The 27,184-nt window shown below is 36.6% G+C and overlaps 1 protein-coding gene and 1 long non-coding RNA gene across 4 annotated transcripts in view; both read left to right on the top strand.

The window, feature by feature from the left end:
- adarb1b (adenosine deaminase RNA specific B1b) overlaps positions 1–27,184 on the top strand; it is a 321,626-nt gene that overhangs the window by 237,881 nt on the left and 56,561 nt on the right. The gene's annotated exons all lie outside the window — the stretch shown is intronic.
- On the top strand, positions 9,319–12,173 carry LOC147835399 (uncharacterized). The gene is made up of 3 exons (XR_015499879.1): positions 9,319–10,960; positions 11,064–11,501; positions 11,824–12,173. It is a non-coding gene; the product is annotated as an uncharacterized LOC147835399 (long non-coding RNA).

Below are 27,184 nucleotides of genomic sequence, written 5' to 3' on the forward strand. Positions count from 1 at the left end.
TTGTATGATAAACGCATCACAATGATGTCGTGATCTTTGCTGAAGAACTGATATGTTATCGCCGTCTCCCCAGCCAGGTTTTCATCTGCTTTTTTCCCCCTTCTTCTGGATACAAACAATAAAGTATCAGCGCCAGACCAGTGGTTTAAATTATATTTTACTCTCCTGATTTCTTTTCTTTTCATTAAAAAATAATTAAATGTTTAAAGTTTTGTATTGCATTGCCTATATATTTTTAAAGATTATCATTCAGCCTACCTGCAGCGCATGAGGTTGTGTGCTGGGCAAATCCCCTTTACTCATGCTACCCATTTCATTTATGACACTGTAAACTTGACTTGGCAGGCTGATCATCTTTAAACTCAAAAGGTGTTTTTAACTTGAGACTGCATGCTTCTGCATAATGTGATGTTTCTTATTACAACTGTTAGCGGTGTCAAAATGAAAGCAAACATTAAAAAGGGTTTTGTTTTATCAATTGTATAGTTTAGTTTTAATAATAGCTAATGTATATAATAAATTATAATATCGATTATTGTGTAGACTACAGTGTTCAACAAAACAATTTTATTAGATTACTCTAATAGACCAAATCCCTAACTGAAAAACTAATGTGAAAATGACAGGCAGTTGCGTCTTTGCTAAAATTAATTTAACGACAAATTTCTTTTGCTTTTTTCCCCTTTAGAGATCAAAAGAGATGTATTTAAAGAATTATTTCACTAAAACATGAATTGAATGCCCAGTTCTTTCCCGTGTGAGTTTAGTGCGCCTCCGCCGCGTCTGCGTTTTTAAGGTTAGGTGCACCCTGACCTGACGCGGGACCAGATCTCTGTATTGCTTTAATTTCTCAATTTTCATAACTGCATTGCATTTTCATATGGTAAAATATCAAAATTTATGCTCTGAAAGTAGTAGGAATGACGGGAGTGTTAGTAATTAATAACAGAAAGAACTTTCACTTTTGAGTGAACTTCTGTCACGTGTTATTTTAGTATGATAAAATAAACAAAAATAGTAATGCAGAAAAGTATTTTTCGCTCTGCCAAGCCTTCTCTGTTGCTGTATAGAGAAGCAGCCTGCTCAGTCTCCTTACCCCGGCCCCACCCCGCCCACCGACTCCTGAACGTCTCACTCACTCACTCACTCACTCACGCGGGCATGCAGTGCGGTCTCATGAGGAAACGCAGCTTTTTGATATAATGTTTTTCTTGTTCCCAAATACAAATAATTTATCAAGTATTGTTTGACATAAGTATTCGTAAAAACACTCTATTCCTGCTTTTCCGAATACCGTATTCCGGTTCGGCTCCACCCATAATATATATATAATTTATTATTATTTTCTTTTTTTGCATCGCACCCTCCTGCGATGTGACTATCGCGGATGCGCACATCGCGATTTCGATGCTGAAACGATATATCGTGCAGCCCTATATTGAATAATTGAATATCAGCATGTGTCTATGGCGAACTTTAATAAGGTGGTTTTAATGAAGTCATGTTCTGCCAGTTTTGTCTCCCGGCGCTCTTCTATAGCGTGAGGTCTTTGCAGGTACACGTCTAGCGGCTCCTATTCCCGCTTTGACAGCAGCTTCATTTATCAAGCCCCATATATTAGGAGCCACTTTATCAAAGTGTCTCGTCGCGAGCTTTTGTCCAGGAACTCCTAAATGTGTCTGCGGTCTAAAAACCCTGTAATTTGCGGCGAGGTAGTGATGAGTGTTGGCAGACTAATTCAAATCTGTTATTGGTCATTAAAGTGCTGGAATTCAATAAGAGAGCTGGATGTTCTCTGCAGCGGCGCGTTTCCATGGTGCCAGTCAGGGGAGATGGGGGGGGGGGGTGCATTTTGAGGTGGCTGTGCTCACTTTCCCAGCATGCCCGGCTCGTCGCTTTTAATCAGGCCGAGCGACAGGCTACCCCATCCGCAGGGACCCGTCTCCATTAGGTGCTCGGCCGGCCAGTGGCCGCCGCACATGTAGTCCATTAAACATCGTTACATGGGTGCAGAGCAGAGAGACTCTAGAGCCATGTTTGAGGAGAGAAAGACTGGAGGAAGCCTGCTGAAACTGTGGACTGTGGCGTCCTCATTGGCTGTTGTTGTGTTTGTTTATGCATTTCGTGTAGCTACTTTTGGCCTCAATAGCCTTCCATACGTTCTCATTTTGTTTTGTTTTATTTATTTATTTTGTAGTTCATATATTTTAATAGTTCTCTTTACATGTTCTTTTTTGATATCTTTTAAATGGCTGTTGTGTTTGTTGATGCAGTTTGGATAACTACTTTTGGCCTCAATAGTCTTCCATACATTCTCACATTGTAATTTTTGCCACTAGAGGGCGCATATTCACAACAAACAAAGGCTAAGCTTGTTGAATGTATGGAATCATTGAGTATAGAATCATGGGAGTTGCAGTGCCACGTTTGTGGAAAGGAAGACTGGAGACAACTGTCGAATTCAGTGTCCTTGTTGGCTGTTGGGTTTTTTGATGCATTTCTTGTAACTACTTTTTTGCCTCAAAAGCCTTCTGTACATTCTCTTTTTATTTATTGTCATTCATTTATTTTGTAGTCCATTAATTTCAGTAGTTCTCTTTACCTGTTGTTGTTTGATATGTTTATACGTGTCATTATGCGTTGTGTTGTACTGTATTCAGCTTGTTTTTCTGTTTCACATTGTAATTTTCACCACTAGAGTGCACATATTCACAACAAAGAAAGGCTAAGTTTGTTGACTTGCTGAGTAGCGAATCATGGGAGTTGTGGTGCCACGTTTGAGGAGAAAAAGACTGGAGGAAACTGTGGACTTCAGTGTACTTTACCTTAATAGCCTTCCATACATTCTCTTTTTGTTTTGCTTTTATCCAGTTATTTTTTTAGTTCATTAATTTCAGTAGACTGTTTAACTGATGTTGTTTTATTCAGCTTTTTTTATTCTCACATTGTAATTTTTGTCACTAGAGGGCGCATATTAAAAACAAGCAAAGGCGTAGTGTGATGATACCGTCACCATCACATATATATATATATATATATATATATATATATATATATATATATATATATATATATATATATATATATATATATATATTAGGGATGCAACAATACAGTTAGCCCACGGTTCAATACATACCTTTACAGTTTTCGGTTCGGTTAGGTTCTTATAGCTTGGCACAAGTTTTTTTTTTTATTATTCTATAGGCAATAGGAACAGTAAGAGGTTAAGGAGAAAATAAAAAATAAAAACAATTTTTTCCAATACTTATTTTGTTTTACGTAAAAGCCAAGAAAAGTACACTAGTTCCTAGTGTATTGTTTAAAAAATTAACACTGAAATCTCACAGCTGCTGGTAGCCCATGTACAAACTGGGGAACACATAAAATCCTACACTTTGAAAATAAACATACATGTGAAGTTAATAAAGATAAATTGGCCATTTCAAATAAACATATTTGTGCTTAAGTAAACATAAATAAACAATCTTAATTATCTCGGTGTTGGAAAAAGTGCGAGACTGTAGTCTGTAACACGGATCGAGTGCTTTTATTGGATGACAAAAGCCCGCATCACCAATCACCGAAAACGGCTGCAAATCTTTAGTAATAAACACCCTCAATGCCTTTATTATTTTTATGTGTCTCTCGGAACCAGTTGGGTATGTTTGCTTGAAAGATGCAGTGAGGGATTGTTGTTATTTGGAGGATTTTATTACCTTCTCTGCTATCCTGCTTGCAGATATTGCTGGGTGATGGCGCTGCAGATGTGCAGTCATGGTTATATGTGTAAAACAATGCTTGCACACAGTTATTTTTTGTCTTTAATTGGCATTATACTTACTAGCAAAACTGAAATGTCCTCACACCGCAGATTTGAAAGACGCCGGCGCTTTCTTGTACTGTTGCCTCACTTCGCCGGGACTTCCTTGTACTGATGCCTCAACCTCACTTCACCGCCGCTTGCAATGTTAAAGTGTGGAATGTTTGTCAAGCGCCCCCCAACTTTAGAGGGTAGTGATTGGATATTTACTCATGGGGAGGAGTTTCCTCATCTTAGCTCATGGACTTACAGTCAATTCGGGGAGATATAAAACGCACATAAATTATTTAAGCGCAAAATCGAGAAAACCGCAATTCAAAAGCGTGTATTGAACCTTGGAGGTCGTACCATACAGTTCAATATTATATTGAGAGCCTTGGCATCCCTAAGATAGATGGATAGATGGATGGATGGATAGATAGATAGATAGATAGATAGATAGATAGATAGATAGATAGATAGATAGATAGATAGATAGATAGATGGATGGATGGATGGATGGATGGATGGATGGATGGATGGATGGATGGATGGATGGATAGATAGATAGATCCTACAGGACATATAAAACACTTAAAATTTAACAAGTACGCATTAAGATGATTTTTTTATTTATTCATTTTTATTAAAAGAAATTTAAAGAGGGGTTGTTTCCAGCACAGTAATCATATCCACTTTACATTACTCTTTTTTCACATATAGCATATAGCATGAGACAGGAAGGTGGAAAAAAACATTGACTTTTTTTCAGAAATGCAGGTCTGGGGCCATAATGGAGGTGAATGCTCTTGCATTCTGGGAAAGGCCCTTATTTCTTCACGGAGCGATCCATCTGTGTTAGGACACACTGGACTGCTGTGATGGTTTGGGCTCAGAGCTGAACTTCTGCACGTCTCATATCCCTCTCCATTTTCACAGGCCATCCATCGCCGTCCACTCTCCATTTCTCTTTTTTGTCTTTTACTCACACATGATTACTTTTCCTGCTGAGGCCCTCTGACCCGCAGTGGATGTCAGGGACTACAGAAGCGTCACATGCTGCCTTCAGGCTCACTTTTGCAGCCTTGAAAATGCAATTAACTGCACGCTGCTTGTAAAAAAAAAAAAGTTTGACAAGCATCTGAAGTTGCTTTGCTTACAGTATAATAGTGTGTTGGAATGAGGGTTGTTTAAACATATACAATATCCCACTCAACCTGATTTGCAGTGGAATATTCATTCATTCATTCATTCATTTTCTTTCAGCTTAGTCCCTTTATTAAACACAGCAGAATGAACCGCCAACTTATCCAGCACATGTTTTACGCAGCTGATGCCTTTCCAGGCTGCAACCCATCACTGGAAAACATCCACACACAATCATTCACACACATACACCATGGACAATTTAGCTTACCCAATTTACCTATCGCATGTAGGTGGTGAATCATTACAGTAGGAACAGGTGAATCACCGGAGAAAAACCCACGCCAACACAGGGAGAACATGCAAACTCCACACAGAAACGTCAACTGACCCAGTCGAGGCTCAAACTAGCGACCTTCTTGCTGTGAGGCGATTGAGCTACCCATTGCGCCATAGTGCAGCCCTGCAGTGGAATATTAATTAAACCCTGGTGTCCTGGATAAATTTCCACCATCTGTCTTACCGATCATGGCCTCCCAATCATCCCCATCCACTGAAAGCTCTATTACTCTCTATCCACTCCACCTATAGCTGGTGTGTGTTGAGCGCACTGTTGTGTTGTGGCTGCCATCGCATCATCCAAGAGGAGGTGTGGAGAGACCCCCCTCATGATTGTGAAGCGCTTTGGGTGTACGGCCATACACAATAAAAGCACTATATAAATACAATACATATAGATACATATACATATATATAATTTATCACAATTTATTTTCTTTTTTTGTCCCACATACATCAAATGTATGTATCGAATCATATCAAGTCACTGTTTGTTTGAACTTGCGTGCACTTGATTGAAAAAGCCAAAATAATCAAAACTATACAGTACAGTAGGAACAAACTTGCTTACAATTTTTTATTATTATTGTTGTGGTCTTGAATGCACGGATGTTTTCTTTAGGAAATGCAAATCTAGTTTATTTTCAATCCCAGCGCATTAACGGTGCCATATAAGAGATTGTTTTGGGTTTGTTTCCTCTGCCGCATGAAAGCAAGACATGTTTAGCATTAGAGAACCTTGACATAGCTATTTTCCTCAGTGGTTTGTCCCACTGTTTGTTGTTAGCGGGATGAGGTGCTACAGTATCAAGGCCACTGCACACAATTAGCAAAACACACCATCAAGGCCAGCTCTAAATCTTCTCTGATTCATCTTTACTTTTTGAAATATTTTTATGTTCCAAATTGTTTGACGCATTTAGTTTTAGTAATGACCGTGACACTTCTGACTGACTGAATGCCATAGGAATTCCACATTTTTAAGTGTGTTTGTACTCCCTCCATTCAATCTTTTAAGTCAAATGAACACGCTTATGAAAATGACCCATTATTATTATAGTTATTATTTTATTATTATTATTATTATTATTATTATTATTATTATCATTATTATTACTTTCTTTATTGTCCACAAGTGGAAACTTATCTTTTGCTTCACCACACAAACAAATCGGCGTTCACATTACACACATCACAGAAAAAACAGGCAACACAAATACATTCATTGTCATCATATACAGTTATTAGCCCTCCTCAATTATTAGCCCCCTATTTATTTTTTCCCCTAATTTCTGTTTAATGGAGAGAAGCTATACAGCTTAAAGTGACATTTAAAGGCGTAACTAGGTTAATTAGGTTAACTAGGCAGGTTAGGGTAATCAGGCAAGTTATTGTATAATGATGGTTTGTTCTGTAGACTATCAAAGAATTTATATAGCTTAAAGGGACTAATAATTTTGACCTTAAAATGGCTGTTAGAAAATCAAAAACTGCATTTTTTCTAGCCAAAATAAAACAAATAAGACTTTCTGCAGAAGAAAAAACATTATCAGGCATACTGTGAAAATGTTCTTGCTCTGTTAAACATTTTTCGTGAAATATTAAAAAAGAAAAACGAATTCAAAGGGAGGCTAATAATTCTGTCTTCAACTGTATTTCAGATTTTTTAAAAACTCTATTTAAAGGCCTATATACTTAGTACCCAGTAGCACAGAGGACATTTGATACCAATGTTTCTTTATTTGAGGTTGCCTAAAACATATATACGAAAAAAAAGAAAAATCTGCCCGGCATATTTATAACAAGAATGATTTGTTGGTGTAAATAAGGATCATGGTGTTGACGAGAAATATGGATTAATAGCAATTTTAAATGGTTATACTATGTATAATTATTGTACTATAATGCCAGACAGTAAGTACAGGTTATAATTTGTATATTTAATTTCCACATGCAAGTCATTCACCGGATGACAGTAAAACATTATTTCATCAATATTTAAAAACATTATATATGTATAGAAAACATTATATAACGAATGCATTATAATGAACAAGATGCTATTGTGCCTTCCATAATATTAAAATAGTTTGAACTTTTTTTTTCACGAATTTAATAGCCATTAATTCACATTTTCCTTGCATGTTTGTCTTAGTTATTAGCTTACTAAGCTTGGTGATGGCCAGTTCACGATTGAGAGGAATAAAATTATGCCGGAAAAAAAAGCCTAATCATAACAATAAAAAAGTGTGAAACGATACAATAGAAAACAAGATATGCTACAGGAGAAACTTTATTTTGATAAATGAAACCTAAGATTTGTTTAAAAATATATCAGTGGTTTGGCTTCACAACAACTTGGCCCAGCCAGAGCCCAGACCTAAATTCTGTTGAACATCTCTAGAGATCTGAAAAGGGCTGTACACTGTTACTTCCCTTCCAACCTGATAGAGCTTGAGAGGTACTGCAAAGAGGGATGGGCAAAAATTCCCAAAGACAGGTGTATCAAGCTTTTGGCATCATATTCAAAAAGACTTAAGGCTGTAATTGCTGCAGCAACACAGTATTAAACAAAGGCTGTGAATACATATACATGTGATTTTTTTCAGGTTTTTTATTTTGAGTACATTTGCTATGTTTTCAAAAAAATCGTGTTTCATATTGTCATTATGGGGTATTGTGTATAGATTGTTGAGGGAAAAAAATGAATTCAATCCATATTGGAATAAGGCTGTAACATAAAATATGTGGAAAAGGTGAAGCGCTATGAATACTTTCCAGATGCACTCTATATATAATTATTATACTATAATACCAGACGTACATTTTTAATGGTTTAAAACAGGGGTCACCAACCTTTTAGAAACTGAGAGCTACTTCTTGGGTACCGATTAATGTGAAGGGCTACCAGTTATTAAATAACACATTTTTTCAATTTACTTTTAATTATATGTTATTATTAGTAATTGATTATATTCATCTATGTAAAGACATTGATCATGTTAATGATTTCTCACAGTAGTTGTCAACAATGATATAACAAGGTAGATAAATATCAATATGCAACACTTCATTTGTCTGAAATTGTTTTTAAAGTTTTTTTAATATATAACTTAAAGTAATTTTCAAATTTACACCAATGAAAGTGTGATTAAAAAAGAATACCTATAAAATTATTAGATACAGCTTACTCATATGTGGTGCTATGGTGAGCTATTTTAAGAACAGGCCCGCGGGCAACTCATGTGTACCTGGCAGGCTATGTTGGTGACGCCTGGTTTAAAATATAACACTATAAAATATAATAACTTAATTTTTTTATATATTTTAATAAGTACAGGTCATAATTTGTATGCGGTTTAATTTTCACATGCAAGTCATTCTCTGGATGACAATAGAACATCATTTCATCAATATTTGTTTCCACTAAAGGTATTGGAAAGTATTAAAATAAACTTTTACATTTAATATACTCTCTATTTATGCTAGAAATCACTCATAAAAAGTAGGATTACGACTTCGGTAAGTTGAAAAAATCTCCAGAAATGGTTTAATAGTCTAATTTATTACTCCGTAAAATACTCCTAAAATCAGAACGTTCAAGATTGACCGGTAATCGTCGTCACAGAGCGCCATCTGAATAGTTTCATATTAAATAACATTTAATTGTGCACGTCTGGTACTGCTTTAGAGTTTTTTTTCTCAGAGCTTCATAGGAATCGTGCTCTCTTGATGATGTCAGTTGCTCGTCAGGTCCGGATGAATGACCTAAAGTAGGTATTCATGCAAATGATGGCAGCATGGCCCGTGAGTCTAGTCACAGTTTGTTTGTCTTCTGATTGGCCCGTTGTCCACTAGGGATTTACACTCATGGAATTTACATGAGAACAATTACACAGTGGTGTCTGGGGCTCACAGTATGCCCATTTTAATATACTGAGCTTTTATTATTCTATTGTGCCTTGGTATACCCAGATTTTCATTATAAGTCATCTTTAGTAACAGGCAGGTAATAAATAAATAGTAAATGTTGTGAATTGTTAGTTAAAATAAAATGTTACAATGTTTTGTCCTGAAATCCTATGTTATTCCAGAAATCCCATAACCTGTAGAGTCCTTGATAACTAATTAATATAAAATCTCTTTGTAGTGTAAATGTAATTTACTTTGGACCTCTCGTCTTTGACCTTTACACATTAAAATGCTGCGCTTCCTCCAAACATAAAAAGTTTATTTTGTTTTCCACTGTGATTTCGTTTGACTTAAGTCCTGTTTGCAAATGCATTTCATATGCCGCATACTAATTCCTGTTTAGCAGTGAGCTGTGGATCTCTGTGTTTTCCCTGTGCTGTCCGCTATAATCCTGTTAATACCAAAGCATTGAGCTCTTCTGTTTTCCCCCAGAAGTTTATCCGTGTTTCTGTCTCCGCTGAAAGATGCACCTTTGGAGGAATCCCGTGAAATCTTTCTGAAAACCTCAGCAGGATGAATTGCATTCTATTGCATCACATTTACGTAGACAAGTGTTTATACAAAATTTATTTTCATTATTATGATTCAAAGTTGCTAGCGTAGACGTGATGAGGTGACTGGAATGTATAACTTTGATACTATAGCTTAAGGAATATAAAGATACTCTTTATTGTTTTTACTTCCACATATTGCAAACAGCATTATTATTATTAAATATTGCAACAGCATTCATTTAAAAAACATGGATTCATGCATGTCTTAATGTAATGATTTGCCAGTGTTAAAAGCTCAAGCACGGCTTAATGTTAATAATTTTTACAGCTTGTCGTGTAGGCCAGTTTTAACTTTGGTTATTACACAAACTTTCAGTTATTTTTTTAGATTGAATAAATGGGAAGGAAGAAAGGAAACGAATGAAAGAAAGAACAAAAGAAAGAGAAAGAACAAATAAAAGAGAGCAAACGAAAAAGAAACAAACAAATAAAAGAAAGAACGAAAAAAGAAGGAACGAGTGAAAGAAACAAACAAATAAAAGACAGAATGAATGAAAGAGAAAGATCGAATGAAAGAGAGATCGAATAAAAGAGAACAAATGAAAAAGAAACAAATGAAAGAAAGAATGAATGAAAGAGAAGGAAAGAAGAACAAATAAAAAAGAAAGAATGAAAGAAATAGAAAGAATGAATGAATGAACGAATGAAAGAGAAACAAACGAATAAAAGAAAGAACAATTGAAAGAAAGAGAGAACGAATGAAAGGAGAAAGAACAAAAGAAAAAACAAATGAAAGAGAAGGAAAGAACAAATAAAAGAGAGAAAGAATGAATAAAAAAAGAACAAATAAAAGAGAAAGAAAAAGAATGAGAGAGAAATATCGAAAAAGAGAAAAAAGAAACAAAAGAAAGAAAAAGAACAAATAAAGAAAGAATGAATAAAAGAGAAAAAAAATAATGATTGAAAGAAAGAAAGAATGAAAAAGAAACAAACAAGTAAAAGAGAAAAAAAACACAAAAAAGAGTGAACAAAAGAAAGAACGAATAAAAGAGAAACAAACAAATAAAAGAAAGAAAAAAATTACAAAAGAAAGAACGATTAAGAGAAACAAACTAAAGAAATAAAGAACAAATATAGGAAAGAGAAAAGAGGAATAAAAGAAAGAAAACAAAAGAAAGAACAAACAAAATAAAGAAACAACAAAAGAGTGAATGAAAGAAAGAAAGAAAGAAAGAAAGAAAGAAAGAAAGAAAGAAAGAAAGAAAGAAAGAAAGAAAGAAAGAAAGAAAGAAAGAAAGAAAGAAAGAAAGAAAGAAAGAAAGAAAGAGAAAGAAAGAAAGAAAGACCTGGTTAATTTTGGTGTTGGGCTTTTGATCAATGTAACATTAATAGGTTACACATTAACCTAAATCAATAATATTTACAAAAAAAAAAAAAGGCAACTGTGGTTGACAGAGCTTTACTGCTAAAAACTCGGTAGATGACATAGTTGATAAATTTATGGGTCATATTGTGAAAACGTCCGCCTCTAGTATTAGATAATTGATTCCACAACTGTTTACTTTAACATTTAGATGCAAATGGCTGTTTTTAAGGCAGTCTTTTGAAGCAAGAAAACATGTTATAGAGAGAGAGAGAGAGAGAGAATCAGATCTCAAACGATGAATTCACTACACTCTAAAAACATTGAGTAGAGCTGCACAATTAATCATTAAAAGATCGGGATCTCGATTCGACCCCCTAGACCAGTGGTTCTCAAACTTTTTTCATCAAGTACCACCTCAGAAAAAAATTGTCTGTCCAAGTACCACCAAAATGAGTAGTATTGAAAAACAGTAGCGTAGTAGGCCCAGTAAAGCAGCTACAACTGCACAGTTAAAAAACATGGCAGATTACCTCAGAAATATAGGCTATATATCAAATATGACTTATTATATACATAATTTTTGACAAATTTTTGAAATGTGTGTAGCATGTACATTACATATTTCATTTCTCTGCATACCACTAGAAGAAAGCCTGCGTACCACTTGTGGTACACGTACCACAGTTTGAGAACTACTGCCCTAGACGATCTTAATCCAGCCTTTTCTACCATTCTGCCAATCATATTTTCAAGTTCAGGAGAGAAGAAAAGGCAGCTGCACCACTCCTTTCATTGGTTCACATATGTTGCTCAATGACATTGACACCTCCAAATAATGTTGAAAGAGTCACATACTGTATTTATAAGGTATAATTCACCTAAAAACATCCTTTTTGTCTTCATATAATGATGTTTTCGCGGGCGGGAATTCACACGTGATGTGAGCTGCTGACCGTGAGCTGTTTTCACAGAGAGGGCGCGCGCGCTCTACTTAATGATAGACGCGTGTGCGTCTACTTTAGTGAACAAAACCTGCATATTTAGCGAGTAACAGGTGTAAGAATTAAAATATTACAAATATTTTTGATGTCTTTGACAATTCAAAACATGAGCTGAAAACAGGGCCAATGGACTCCACAACCCACCAGGGGGGAATGCGGGAAAAACCAGTTCCTGCTGCATTTGCATCTGAGTATGCTGAAACTCAGCTTCATCCCCCCAACTCACGCATATGGTCATTTCAATGTTTGAATGTTCTAGATTAACCAAACTGACTTTAACTATCATGTTTGATATCATTTAAAATGTCTCAGTGCGATTGGTACAATGGTCTCATTCTCTCAGAAATAGACATAATCAACACAATAAATATATAACTTCAGGCATCTTTTGAACCACTGTGAAGGGTGTGACTTTTTCCTTTTGTTATACACACACACCCCCTTCCTTGAGGGAATTCTTGGATTATTTCAGGTAAGGTCTGAGAAAGGCGCGGCGATTCTGCTTAACCGGATCAGCCCATAACATGGAGCCTGCTCCTAGTTATGTCTATTTTTGAAGTCAGGTAATCATCTTTCATCTTGGATTTATCTTTGATAATTTGATGTTTTGTATTGATCATTTATGAATTGACTGATTGAATTGGCATAATACATTTACCTGACTAATAAATTGTAAAGTTTGACCATATTTTGCTCACTCTGTAATTATTAATTCAAGTAGATTACGCTGTATCCTTGTTTCCGCACGTCTTGCGTCAGGTCAGTAGACGGACTAAAATCCAATTGAGATGGAGCATTGGGCACACTAATTGTGTTTTAGTGATCCGGCTGACTCTTGATATTGATTCATGTGTACTTAGGTGGAAAGGGCGATAACTTCCGTCTAGGTCATCAAGGTGTTGCACGACTAACCTAGATTGGGTACCCGACCTTTGTTTGAAGGTAATATTATTCTAAATTAAGTTCATATGGAAAACCATGGGCTTGGTGAAAACCAAAGTTACTATAGAGTCCAGTAGTCGGGTACATTTATATTAATGCCCTAACCTCTAATTAGAAATGATGATTGTCTTAACTCAAAGGTGTACACCTAAGCGGGACTAACTAAAGTATTTTAGAATGAGCGTGCTGGTAGCGGCCATCTAAAGTATTAGTCAATTTTCCTCTGTTTAATATTCAAGACTGACCGGAGTGTGACCGTGAGGGACGCCTTCGGCCGAGGCGATTTCTTTGAGCGACATGAGCACCCGAATGAACAAATGTAATAGTTACTAGTGAAGACAAAAGGTTCAAACATTTATCTAAATTACATATTGATATAATCGTCTTAATGTTTTATGATTGGAGTCAGATAAAACAAGGATAAATATATTAATATTCTAAACCACCTCATATTAAAATTGGAGTCAGATATGAGCTAAGTTTAATATAAATCAACATTGTGCACTGGAAAGACCGAACAGGCATTAAACCTTCATCCACCAGTGGACACCGGCATTGGGCCAACTGGGTGGACCTTACACAGGTAATACAGTTGTAAATAATATTCAGTTTGTAGCACACTTTAATGAAACAAGATGCGGTAAGCCCAACAAGCGTGAATGAACAAGCCCAACGGCTCGCAATGGTGCAGTAGGTAGTGCTGTTGCCTCACAGCAAGAAGGTCGCTGGTTTGAGGCTCAGCTGGGTCAGTTTGCATTTCTATGTGGAGTTTGCATGTTCTCCCTGCATTCGCGTGGGGTTCCCTCTGGGTGCTCCGGCTCCCCCCTCAGTCCAAAGACATGCGGTACAGGTGAATTGGGTAGGCTAAATTGTCCGTAGTGTATGAGTGTGAATGAGTTTGTGTGGATGTTTCCCAGGGATGGGTTGCGGCTGGAAGGGCATCCGCTGCGTAAAAACGTGCTGGATAAGTTGGCAGTTCATACCGCTGTGGTGACCCCGGATTAATAGAGGGACTAAGCCAAAAAAAAAAACAATGAATGAATGAACAAGCCCAACAAGCGTAAATGAAGTGATGTTGAGGTTTCGAATCATTTCAAATATTTCAGGATCGAAATATTTCCAAATATCCATACTTTTGACAACACAAGTCTGGATCCGACCGAGTGTAAAAATGAAGGTAGTTAAGAAGCCACTAGAGCATAAATGGTGAGCTCAGCACTGTGTTAGCCAACCTCAGCCTGTATTTCTCAGCCTAAATGGAGCGCACGTCAGAAATGAAGGGGGGATCTGAGAACTGAGAGGGTCCAGAAGCATCTGTTAAAAGCTGTGCTGGTGGATTGATAGGGAAGGTGGTCTGTCATCTGTCCCTGCTTTGCCGGTCACTCGACCTTGGAATGATGGACTTTGGGAGAGCAGCCATTTATTGGGCTTTCTCCAGCACCGGGAGACTTTCACAGCTACACGTGTGGGTGATTTATACCTGAGAGCACACGCAGGCCGGACGGGTGCAGTGGAGAAACCACGCTGCCGGAGGCCTGAGCTGAGATTTGTGCTTTAGCTTTACTGTTGGCGACGTCAGACTGTGAAACTTTAAGTGAATGTGTAGTTTCATCGGTTATCGTGTTTTGTGGTGCCAATAGTTAGTGGCATTAAATATGTTTTGTTTATGTTTAGATTTTTTATTTTTTATAAAATTTCTGCACATGTGAACTTGTATTTACTTGTAACTTGTAACTATATTGTATAAAATTTACAATTACTTCAAAACAAATGTTGCTTATTAAGATTTTTATATGGTTTACTTTGTGTTTTTCATTGTTAAAATATATAAAAAGGTATAATTTTTATCATTACTTTTTATTATAAATAATATGTATGCCTAAATAGTAATGTTTAATGATAATAAATACTTTTATACTCTGAAAATATTAATATTTTAAATAACAATGTTTATATGGTTTAATTCCTTTATTTTTCATGGTTAAATATGTAAAAAGTTATTTTTTTATTATTGTTATTTACCATAAATAATATAATATGTATAAATAATAATAATAATAATAATAATAAATAATAATAATAATAATACTTAATAATGATAAATATTTAAAAATGCAAGGTTTAATGTTTTGTTTTTCATATATATAAATATATTTGTATTATTATTATATTTAACATAAATAATATGATAGAGGTATAAATAATACTAATAGTAATGATGCTCAATTATACTTAATACTTTTACATTTGATAAATATTCAATATAAAAAATACAATGTTTATATAGTTGTAAGTTATATTTTTATCATTAATATTTATCATTAATAATATAATATGTGCATGTAGAAATAATAATAATAATGCTGAATAATAATGCTTAATAATGATGCTTAATACTTTTATACTTTGTAAATATTTAAAAATGCAATGTTTATATGGTTTCATTTGTTTTCATGGTTAAAATATATAAAAAGTAATATTTTATTATAATGTATGTATGTATGTATGTATGTATGTATGTATGTATGTATGTATGTATGAATAATACTTAATGATATTATTATACTGTATAAATATTTAAATATTGAATATGTGAAATAAAATGTTTGTAAAGATGCTTTGGTATATTTCAGAAGTATTAATTTTGCTTGTAATTATAATAATTAAATAATTATTATGTATACAAATATAAGCATTACATATGATTTCTGTGACTGCACAAAACACACGCACGCACACACGCACAGATATATAATTAAAAACAATTTGGTAAAAAAAAAAGTCTTACTTTAAAATATTTTATGGACATATTTTATGGACATCTTAATTATTTAATTTTGTCTGTTCAGTAAATAACCCTACACCCCCTTATATATATATATATATATATATATATATATATATATATATATATATATATATATATATATATATATATATCATATTATCATTGAAATGTGTGAACCACTTGTGGGCATTTTTTGTGTTTGAACTTTACTATTATGACTGTGATAGATCCCTCTTTCTGCAAGCTGCTTTTAGACAGAGGGATTGTGTGTGAAAGAGAGAGCTGTTTTGTGTTTTGTGGTACATCCCCTAAAATTTCTGTATATGTTTGCATACATTTGTGTTCATAAGAAGGGTTTGAGGATCTTCGGCATCTCTCGCTCCCTCAGCTTTTCACTTCTCCTCCACAGAAAGCAATCTCACATAAAACTATCATATAAAAAATTCATCCCGTGTGCTCGGTCTTGGCTGGCCATTCTTTCAGCTGTATTGCGGAGTGATGAACAGCCAGCTGTCAGTTATTAAATCTGCTAACACAGTAAAAGGGTTTCTGCTCCTCTCCCTCAGAAAACCCTCACATCGCTTGGAGAAACTGGAGATCCAAAGCTGAAGAATGGTCAGAGGCGTTCTCTTTCTAAAACCAGGCACACCGCTCCACATTTTAGATGGAGAAAACTAGTTTCAGGTCATCTGTCTAGAATAAATTGATCACAACTCGTACTTCTAAGTAGAAATCGAATCATACGGTGAAAAGAAAAGATATCCGTGCACTACCAACAAAGGCTCAGAAGCTTGAAATCTTTAGGCTTTTAAAAATATGACTGGTCGCTGCATTTATTTGTTAAAAAATGCTATGATATTGCAAAATATTAAGCAATATACAAATTAAAATATATATTTTCCATTTTAAAGTCTGCCTGGCATAAAAACTCATTCATTCTTTCATTTTCCTTTGGGTTTGTCTCTATTTCAGAGGTCCCCACAGCAGATTGAACTGCCAACTATTCTGGAATATGTTTTATTCAGTGGAAGCCCTTTTAAATGCAACCCAGTACTGGGAAACACCCATACACATTCATTCACACACACACACTCATACACTACAGCCAATTTAGTTTCTTCAATTCACCTATCTCGCATGCAGAGGTCTGCATTTCCGCATAAAGCGCGGGAGCGGTCGGTAACGGGTTTAATTTGGGACGGGAGTGGGCTGTCTAGCAATATCGCTCCCGACTCTCGAGCGAGCACGCGTACGTATGTGTGTAAATGAAATAGCGCGATGCTGTGTTTAGCTTGTTTGTTGCTGTGTGTGTGTGTGTGTGTGTGTGTGTGTGTGTGTGTGTGTGTGTGTGTGTGTGTGTGTGTGTGTGTGTGTGTGTGTGTGTTTATACAGACAGCTTGTTATAGGCTGTCTGGACTCTGTATAGTTGGGTGGTTTTCGGTTTTGTTCTTCCACCACTCTTTAGCAAGATCGGGCGCGGCGGGTGGAAAACGGGGCAGGTCGGGCAGCGGGACAACAAATGCTGAATGTAAGCGGGAGCGGTCGGGTTCGGGCTAAAACCTTGCGGCTGTGGGCGGGAGCGGGATTCAAAATTTAGTCCCGCGCAGATCTCTACTCGCATGTCTTTGGACTGTGGGGGAAACCGGAGCACCCGAAGGAAACCCACACCAACACGTTTAGAACATGCAAACTCCACACAGAAATACCAACTGGCCCAGCCAGGACTCGGAGCGCTGACGGTGGAGTGATGTTTATGTCTTGTGCCGGATGTGATGTCATGTTTACGTTGCAGAATGACTCGGGTCTATCTCGTGCAGATGAACAGTGTTTGTGCCTAGTGCAGGAAGTGTTGTGCCGTGTGCAGCTCAGGAAGTGATGTTGTGTGTGGTTGATCAGCCAGTGACACGTGTTTGCCTGTTGGTCTCCTGCCCCCCGGCGCTCTATTAGAGCTCAGTAATTGGCGTTCAGGCAGGCGGAGAGCAGGAACTCATATCAGCAGCAGTATTATTCAATTTATTTGGAGAGCTGAATTTATTTGTCCCGAGGGCTGCTGTTTGGCTCATGCTCAGAAAGAGGCCCTTAGCGTTTTATATCTATTACAACAAGGTTGTAGTTGTGTTGCATGCTAAAGATTAAACAGTGTGGTTAAGATTTAGAGGCATTGATTGATTGATTGATTGATTGATTGATTGATTGATTGATTGATTGATTGATTGATTGATTGATTGATTGATTGATTGATTGATTGATTGATTGATTGATTGATTGATTGATTGATTGATTGATTGATTGAAATTTTTCAATGTATGATTTTGATAAACATGTACAAAATGTTTTGAGTACTTTTCTTTTTGTAAAAATTCAGTTTAACTAGTTCAACACTTCAATGTAAACAGTATTATATTAAAATATAAAATATTGCTTCCCTAAAGGTGCAGTAGGTGATTGTCTTCAGAAAAAAATTTTGTTGTGCTAGTTTAAAGTCTCCTCACATTCCAATAATAATGATTAAAGTAAATGATGTAAAAGTATTTATGTGTATTTTTATATTGTGGGTAAGGCAAAAAACTAAAAAATCTTCATCCAATTAAATATTGTCTAACCATAATTCTGAGAAGTAGCCCAAACTGTGTGTCGGCAAATGTAGATTTGAACAACTGTGAACCCGTTCATGTCGATGTCATCTTGTATCTTCACACCATAGACAACAAAGATAGTGGGGCCATTTTTCATCAATGGAAACCTCAAGGCCACTGGATATTTGAAACTGCTACATGATGGTGTGTTTCCCTCTTTATGCACTAAATCTGGCACGTTCACTGAGTTTTTCCAGCAAGATGGTGCACCAACACATTATGGGTGTCAGGTCCGAGCATTCCTAAGGCAAGGCAAGTTTATTTATATAGCACATTTCATACACAGTGGCAATTCAAAGTGCTTTACATAAACAAGAATAAAAAAGACAAGTTTAAGAACATAAAAACAGACAATAAAAATATTAAAAACAGATTAAAATGAGTTAAAACAGCCTCCTAATGTTGGAGCACATCTGATCATTTCTGGAAGCTGATTCCAGCAGCGAAGGGCGTAGTGGCTAAAGGCGGATTCACCCTGCTTTGACTGAACTCTTGGAATTTCTTGTTTATTTGATCCTAAAGATCTGAAAGATCTGTTGGGTTTGTATTCAGTGAGCATATCTGTACTGTATTGAGGTCCTAGGCCATTTAGTGATTTATAGACAAGTAATAATACTTAAATCTATTCTGAATGTAACTGGGAGCCAGTGTAAAGACAGGTGTGATGTGCTCTGATTTCCTGCTTCTGGTCAGATTCCTGGCTGCAGTATTCTGGATGACTGCAGCATTCTAGACTGTTTATACTAGATGAACAGTTTCCTGAAAAGTGGATTGGTTGTTGTGGGCCAGTTCAATGGCCCCCAAGGTCTTCCGATCTGACCCCCTTACACTTTTATCTTTGGGGTCATCTGAAGGCAATTGTCTATAGTGTGAAGATACAAGATGTGCAGCACCTAAACTACGGATACTGGAAGCCTGTGCTGGCATTTCTCCTAGCGGTGTTGCTATCAGTGCGTGAAGAGTGGTAGAAAAGGGTTGCTTGGACAATCCAACACAATGGGCAGCACTTTGAACACATTTTATAAGTGGTCAGAAACTTGTAAATAACTCATGAAAGAAGAAAGTTACGTGAAAACCAAGCACACCATTTTTTTCTTGTGAAATTCCCAATAAGTTTGATGTGTCATATGACCCTCTTCCTATTGAAAAAACGAAAGTTGGATCAAATATGGCTGACTTCAAAATGGTCACCACCCATCTTGAAAAGTTTGCCCCTGCACATATACTAATGTGCCACAAACAGGTCGTTAATATCACCAACCATTCCCATTTTATTAAGGTGTATTCATATTAATGGCCCACCCTTGTATTGTGAATTCAATTAACTCATAAGGTTAAGTTGATTCAGCAACCAGTTTTTTTTTTTGTTTTGTTTTTTGACTGTTCCCAAATTTGCAAAATTAAAATATATTAATTATTATATAATATATTATATATTAAAATATTGCTTTAATTATCTGCATTTAAAAGCAAATCCACCATAAAATTAAGCTGAAAAAATGTTTCTATGTCTGAAAACACCCAGTTCTTGTAAATTAGCCACAACTTGAGTGTGAAGTTTAGTGTAAATGGAAGTGGTTTGATGCTCGTCTCTCTTCTGATAGATTTCTCTCTAACAGCATTCAGACTCGTGACAGCCACAGTTAAACTTAAAGACATGATAAAATGTTCTCAGGTGTTCGGCCAAAGTGTCCTGGACACGTCACCCTTCATCTGGCCATCAGACTGAAGCACGGGCCATTTTACTGAAATTATAGAGCGGCTCTGAAGTGAAAGCCCTCACTGTCATCGACCTCTTTTTCATGTTGACACTGTCCTGTAAAACGGCTCATGATGAGTCTTAAGTTTTAAATGTGATGAAGGTTTTATCCCCAAATGCACATCAGCCTGATGTGAATTGAATATTTCAGTTAGCGGTGCATGCATCTTTTTATTTCAATGCCAAACATGCTGCTAAAATCATATATTATGTATGGTTGTTTTCACTGAAGCCTTGAGCAAACCAAAAAAAAAATCACCTGTGCATTTGATTTCACTTCTTCATTCAGGAGTGTGTGCTGGCAATGTGTTTTAGTGCTCTTTTTCACAATACTGCATTTATATTTCATGCAAAACAGATCCCCTCTAACTTGGTTCCTCAAACAGAGCTTGAGTAAACCAAAATATATCAGTTGTTTATTTTGATTATTGCTGGCTCCATTGTCTTTCTTTTTTCTAAGTGGCTTTGGATAAAAAAATGTATGTAAAAATAAAGCATGTGTAGTGGAGTGACTGAGGCATTCATACTTTAGCAGACATTCGGTGGGAAAATGGCACGCACTCCTTCAGTGATCTGAAGGCACAAAATAATCTTCCAGGGACATCTTTTTTTTTTTTTTTTTTATGGCTGAGATCTGTAATGAAGGCTTATAGAATCCCATGGGGAGTGAACATTCCTTCCCATAGAATTCAAAGTACTTTAACATTCAATTCAATTCAATTAAATTCAAGTTTATTTGTATAGCGCTTTTTACAATTATTGTTTCAAAGCAGCTTTACAAAAGGTGCACATTACCACATTACAAACAAATTAAGTTAGATGTTACAATCACATATAAGTTATTATATACAGACATCATTTGGTTAATCAGTATATCAGTTTAATGATCAGTTTAATGAAGTATATTAGATGTACGTGTTGTCCGTGAGATCCTTAGTTAAACAAAATCATTCAAAGCAAGTAAATACGAAAGGTCTAGTATCTGCTCTATATCTATTATTTTTAGAGGTATAATACAAAAAAAAAAATTGCCAGTTATGAACATCTGGCATAAAGAATTGTGTGACATGAACTCTTATACAAAAGTTGATGACTTGAGTTGGGACTCTATATGGGCTAACTTTAAACTCATAAAATAACCATCAGCTAATTCATTGCACAATAATTCATTTATCTTACTCCTAGGAAATGTCACTTAATGAAACTAAAATCAACTTCCCAATTCTAATTTCTGCTCAGTGGATGTAGGAACATACAAACATATGTTTTGGGAATGACCTTGAAGGATATGATGGAATCAGCTTTACATTGGCAGCCTTCACAGTAGAGGTCTGCATTCCCGTGACCAGATTTCTGCGGCGCGGGAATAAATTTCCGAATAAATCGCGGGAGCGGTCGGTAACGGGTTTAATTTGGGACGGGAGCAGGCTGTCTAGCAATGTCGCGGATATTGCTATGCGAATGAGAGAGAGAGAGAGAGAGCGAGCTTTGCCTGTGTGTGTGCTTGGTGCTTGTGTGTGTGTATGTTAGTGCGCGTGAATGAGAGAGAGAGAGAGAGAGAGAGAGAGAGAGAGAGAGAGAGAGAGTTTTCCCAGATAGCAAAATACACTCGGGCCAGTTCCGGCTAGATTCTCGCCTGCCAGAGACTTACCACTCAGCCCAGCTCCGGCCGCCGGACTCCGGATGCTTGTGGACTCACTGCCCGATTCCGGCCCGAATCAATCGGGCCAGATGCGGCAGCCGTAAGCGAGCCGACGCTGCCGCATCCGCGCCGGAATCGGTCCGAGAGTAATGTGCGCTGCGGCCCGAAGCTGGCGCGACTCAGTATTTATATACCTTTATATAAAACCTTTTGGTATTACATTGGTACTACTTTCTTCCGCCATTCTGACCGTCAGAACAGCACCAATGTCACTTTAGAGATAGTGTTTTATTTTATTTATTTATTTATTTATTTTATTTATTTATACAGGGACAATTCACAACATGACATGTTGTGCCAGAGTTAGCTATAAAGCCAATTTATATCTGTAATCCTGGGCAGGAAGTTGTAACAAATTTAACAGTAAAAAATAATACAATATACACTTACAGTACAATACATTATTATCAATAAAATGTATCAAATCAGTGGCTGCATATTTGATTTTGTTTAAGCCAAATTTTAGGAACAAAAATTTAAAATGGATGATTCATTAGTAGGGATGTAACGGTATCAGAATTTCACGGTACGGTAATACCTCGGTTTGAATGTCACGGTACGGTATTTATTGAATCATTTACAGGAAAAAACAAAACTTATGAAAATACTCCAAAAAAGTGCCAAAAGTGTCAATGACATACGAATTAGTCATCTATCTGTAAGCTTTGAAACAGGAACTTCAATTTTAATAACTAAAAAATATTAAACCATGTAAAAAAATTAAGTTTCAATTTAGTAGTGTTGAAAACTCATCACATTCAACATTTAATCACTCACTCACTTAGAGATGGGTTTAAAGGAAACTTATCATATAAATATAATCTGGTAAAAGCTGGTATCTCTGGGTATTTACAATGTCCCCTGCAACAGAAAAAAACCCTCTCATTTGGGACTGAGGTTTCTGGGACAAGAGAGATATGACTTGGCCCAGGTTGACAGCAGTGGGTAACGTTGTGCATTGTTTTTCCCCTCACTTGAGAGGACAAACCATGAGTAAGATAACGTTAGAGGTCTCATGTCTGCATCAATCTGAACAGTGTGCTGTGTTTCTGCAGTCCCCATGACTGATTAGTCGTATTCCCCAACTTGCAGGCACGTGCACACACAGTGCTCAACCTGTGCAGTGCACATGCCCTTTTTAGTCTTGGATAGAAAGTTCCCTTCCAAAATGATCAAAAGTGCCCCCGCGAAGCGACATACCCTCCGTCCCGCTTTACAGTATGCGCAAGACAACACAACTGAAAAGAACTCGCGCGACAACACAGCTGATTAGAACGCGCGCGACAACACAGCTTATCAGAACGCGCGCGACAACACAGCTTATCAGAACGCGCGCGACAACACAGCTTATCAGAACTCGCGCGACAACACAGCTATTCAGTACGCGCGCGGCGACAACACCCGCTTTAGGGTTTTCCAGCTCTTTTTCATCGCTGCTTCTAGCAGCACACTCCATTTCCGCATTACTGGATCTGTAGCGACAACAGACCGCAAGGGATTATGGCTAAGTCATGCGACTACGGTAATATCGGAAAAAATTAATATTGCGGTATGACGGTATTTACAATACCGTTACATCCCTATTCATTAGTGTAATGTCTAAAGTGATGAAAAAACAGGCTTAACGGCATGAAATGTCATCAGTCTACAGAAATGTTCAAGTATTTCTCTGTTGCAATCAGGATATCGCAATAATCAACCCAATAAAGCAAAGCAAACACTACCAGTTTCTGTGGCTTAAACACAGCACTACGAAATACAAAAGAAAGAGATTGACTTAGAATGTCACTTATCTGACTTGTAATGATTTGTTCAGCTGTAGTTAGAAATTTACGCTGAGAAAAGGCTATTTTTCTCCCTCTAAGGACTTATTATGTGGTCTCTGTCACCATTTTTTGGCAGAACGTTAACCATCACTTTCTTTAGTCTACTGTGACACACTGATGGTGGCCGATTCACTGAATCCAATGCTCAGAAATTATAAATATTTAAAAATAGTCACTATCCATAATAATAAACTGCATAGTTGCAATCTAAACAACTACATTCTTGACTAATCAAGCCTCAAAAGTACATTATGTTGCCCAAAAGCAGCATTATTGGTCAAATTGTTGAGTGTCCTCTGCTTGTTGCTGTATGTGGGTGGAGTAATTCGCAAGGGTAAAGGGTGAATAGGCAGTAGGAGTGCTGCTGTTTGCAGAATATTGCACAGCTATCAGCCAATCAGATTCAAGAACCAGACAGAACTGTATATATACATATTACTGAAAAAAAAAATCTTTCAGCAGGTCTTAGATATTATGAGAAAGACTAAATAAAGATGTCCCCCACACAAGATAAATAAAAAATAAGCCAGCCAGGACATAAAGATATCTCGGATTTCTGTATTTTACTTCAGCAGATGAAGCAGAGCTGGGTTTGTGTTTGGTGAGGGAGTTTGGCTTGAGCTTCTCTGACTGAGCAGATGTTTGTCTCTTGTGTGTGCTGGACTGTTCATGTTAATGGACTGATGTGTGTCCAGCTGTTTAGTGGTGGAGGATCTGACACAGCTGTGCAAACAGGAATCCTGTAATCTTTTCAGAGCCACAGAAACAGTTGGATGTGACACAACTGAGTCCCAGTGTAGACACTTTTCTAGTGCTCACTCATGAGTGTGTGACTGTGTTTCTGACCACTTCTGAAGGAGCAGCCTAAGGGGCGAGATACAACATGAAGGTAAATCAGTAGCAAACCTCGAGAGCTTGCACACCTGAGTGTGAGAACTTAAGAAAATAATAATATAATAGTAAAAAAATAATAATCATACAAATTATTTTGCACCCAAGTCATGTTGGCTGGCATTGTTCATTGGTCAGGCATCGCCCAATAAAACAGCTTTCCCCTCCCCCACCAACAGGAATATCCCAAAATGTGTAGCAAAACTCATAGCGTGAGGATTTGAACATGTACTGCGAAATTCGAGAGGTTGTGAGTGCCAACTTATAAACTTAAAGTGCTCAATTAAATTTGTCTGGTAGTTTTAAGTTCATGTAAAATTGCCTGTGTGTGCAAATCCAGAGATTCAGCTTTTGACATCTGAGCTGAGAGTGTAAAATTCAACATACACATACAAATGTTATTGTCACAAGTTCTCACATTCAGATTGGCAAGTTCTTGAGGTTTGCTACTGATTTACCTTCACTCACCAAACTGATGCCAAACAACTAGCACTGATGAATTCAGCTATGTCGTCAGTTTGTGTCTAGAGCAAAAAGCTGGACCAATATGATGGCAGCCAACTGAAACAAGAGTGTGTGTTCTGCATCTATGGGAAAGGACAGTGATCCTCGCACTCTGTTTTACCACTTATCACTTTCCACCTGCCCAGCACAGAAAAATTCTTTTAACTTTTTTTTAAGGTATTTTTAACAGTATTTCCTATAATTTTTTTTCTTCTGAAGAAAGTCTTATTTGTTTAATTTCAGCTAGAATATGCAGTTTTTAATTTAATTTTAAGGTCAATATAATACCCCCCTTAAGCATTTTCAGTTGTCTACAGAAATACACTTTGAGTTGAATACTAGTATCTTACAAAAAATATATAGTAAAATATGTACTGTCATTATGACTGTAACACACGGTTCCTGACAACGGATCCAGAACCGGAGTCTTTATTTAGACAGAGAATGGTCATACAATGGTCGAACACAGGAGCAAACAGTATCATAAAGGACAATCCAAAAGCAAGCAGGAGATCAGTTAAGGCAGCTAACATCAAAAATCATAAACAAGTTGAGGGTCTGAAACGAGGCACGGAAAAGCAAGGCAAGGTAAATGCGCTGTAATGTTACAGGGTAAACAGGACTCAGCATTGTGTGTGTGTGCGCATGTGTGGTGTGTATGTAGTCCATGTAATGAGTCCTTGAGCAGCTTCATCTGTGCGTGTTTGTAATCAGTTGGGATCAGGAACCGGTGTGTGTGTGCAGTGCATGCTGGGAGTTGTAGTTCATTTGGTGGCAGATTTGTAGCTCTCCAGTGATCCGCAGTGGCTAGATCTCTGGTGACTGTAACAATGGCAAAGATAAAAGAAATCAGTTATTAGAAATTAGTTATTAAAACTCATGTTTAGAAATGTGTTGAAAATATCTTTCCGTTATACAGAAATTGGGGAAGACATACTGGGGTGACTTTAACTGTATATATTGATATTTAAATGGCTACATCGTTTCAGAGGTTTTGTTTTCTTGTTATTTGGTTTGCTTTATTTTTTTAACTTTACCTTATTTTGTATTTAAATAGCTACCTTTTTGAATCGATTTTATGTTCATGTTTAGCTTCAGTTTTTCTGATCTGGGATCAGTCGCATCATCAGTGGTTTCCAACACCGCTGTGAAGCGAATCCAAAACGGTAACCTTTATGTCCAGTATAATGATGGTCCTCCAGTCACCTGATCTCCACACATCCCGCGTCTCCCAAAAACCCTTCCCTCTCTCGGCGCAAGTAGATCAAACCCGATCTCACCGCTGTTTATGGATTCACGAGCGAAATGAGAACAGCAGAGAAAAGTAAATCAAAAGCGACAGACACAAAACGAGCTGGAGACTCTTAGCCACTCATTACAGCTCACACCATTAGCGGAGCGGCTCAAGCACAAATACACCACTCCCCGGACTCTTTTCAATTTTCTTATGGAATATTAATCTTTAATAGGGTAATAATTGTGCTAGCATATTTGATGTCACCCACCATTAGACCAGATTAATTAGGCCATTTAGTTTAGCTTAAGAAAGTGTCGGCCATGAAGAATGAGTCCCCGCCAAAGCGGAGAGCCGTGATTGGCTGCTTTATGTGCTTTGTAATGGCTTTCATTGGACCGTCTCACATATAATGTCGGTGAATTAGTAATGATAGGTGGAAATCTTGCTTAATGGTATATAATGCTGGTGTTATTTATTTATTTGTATGGGCTGGATAAATTATAACATAAAACGTTATTAAGGTTTTAGTGGGAAGTTAATGTATTATGATTTTTTTATGGACTAATCTGTTTATGGATGATTTTACTATGGAGAGATTGTAATAATTAAGACTAAATATTGTTTTGTACTATGCTAAAGATGAAAACGGTTTGTTCTGAACAATTATAATTTCTAAAATAAATAATATCTCAAAATTACTTTTTTTTTTTATCTGAATGGAATGTTATCAGAGCTTTATAGAATAAAACAAATAGGAATATTCTACACAAACCCATACC

This window comes from Danio rerio, chromosome 9 (assembly GCF_052040795.2).
Source record: "Danio rerio strain M-AB ecotype USA chromosome 9, GRCz13ab, whole genome shotgun sequence".
NCBI classification, from domain to species: domain Eukaryota; kingdom Metazoa; phylum Chordata; class Actinopteri; order Cypriniformes; family Danionidae; genus Danio; species Danio rerio.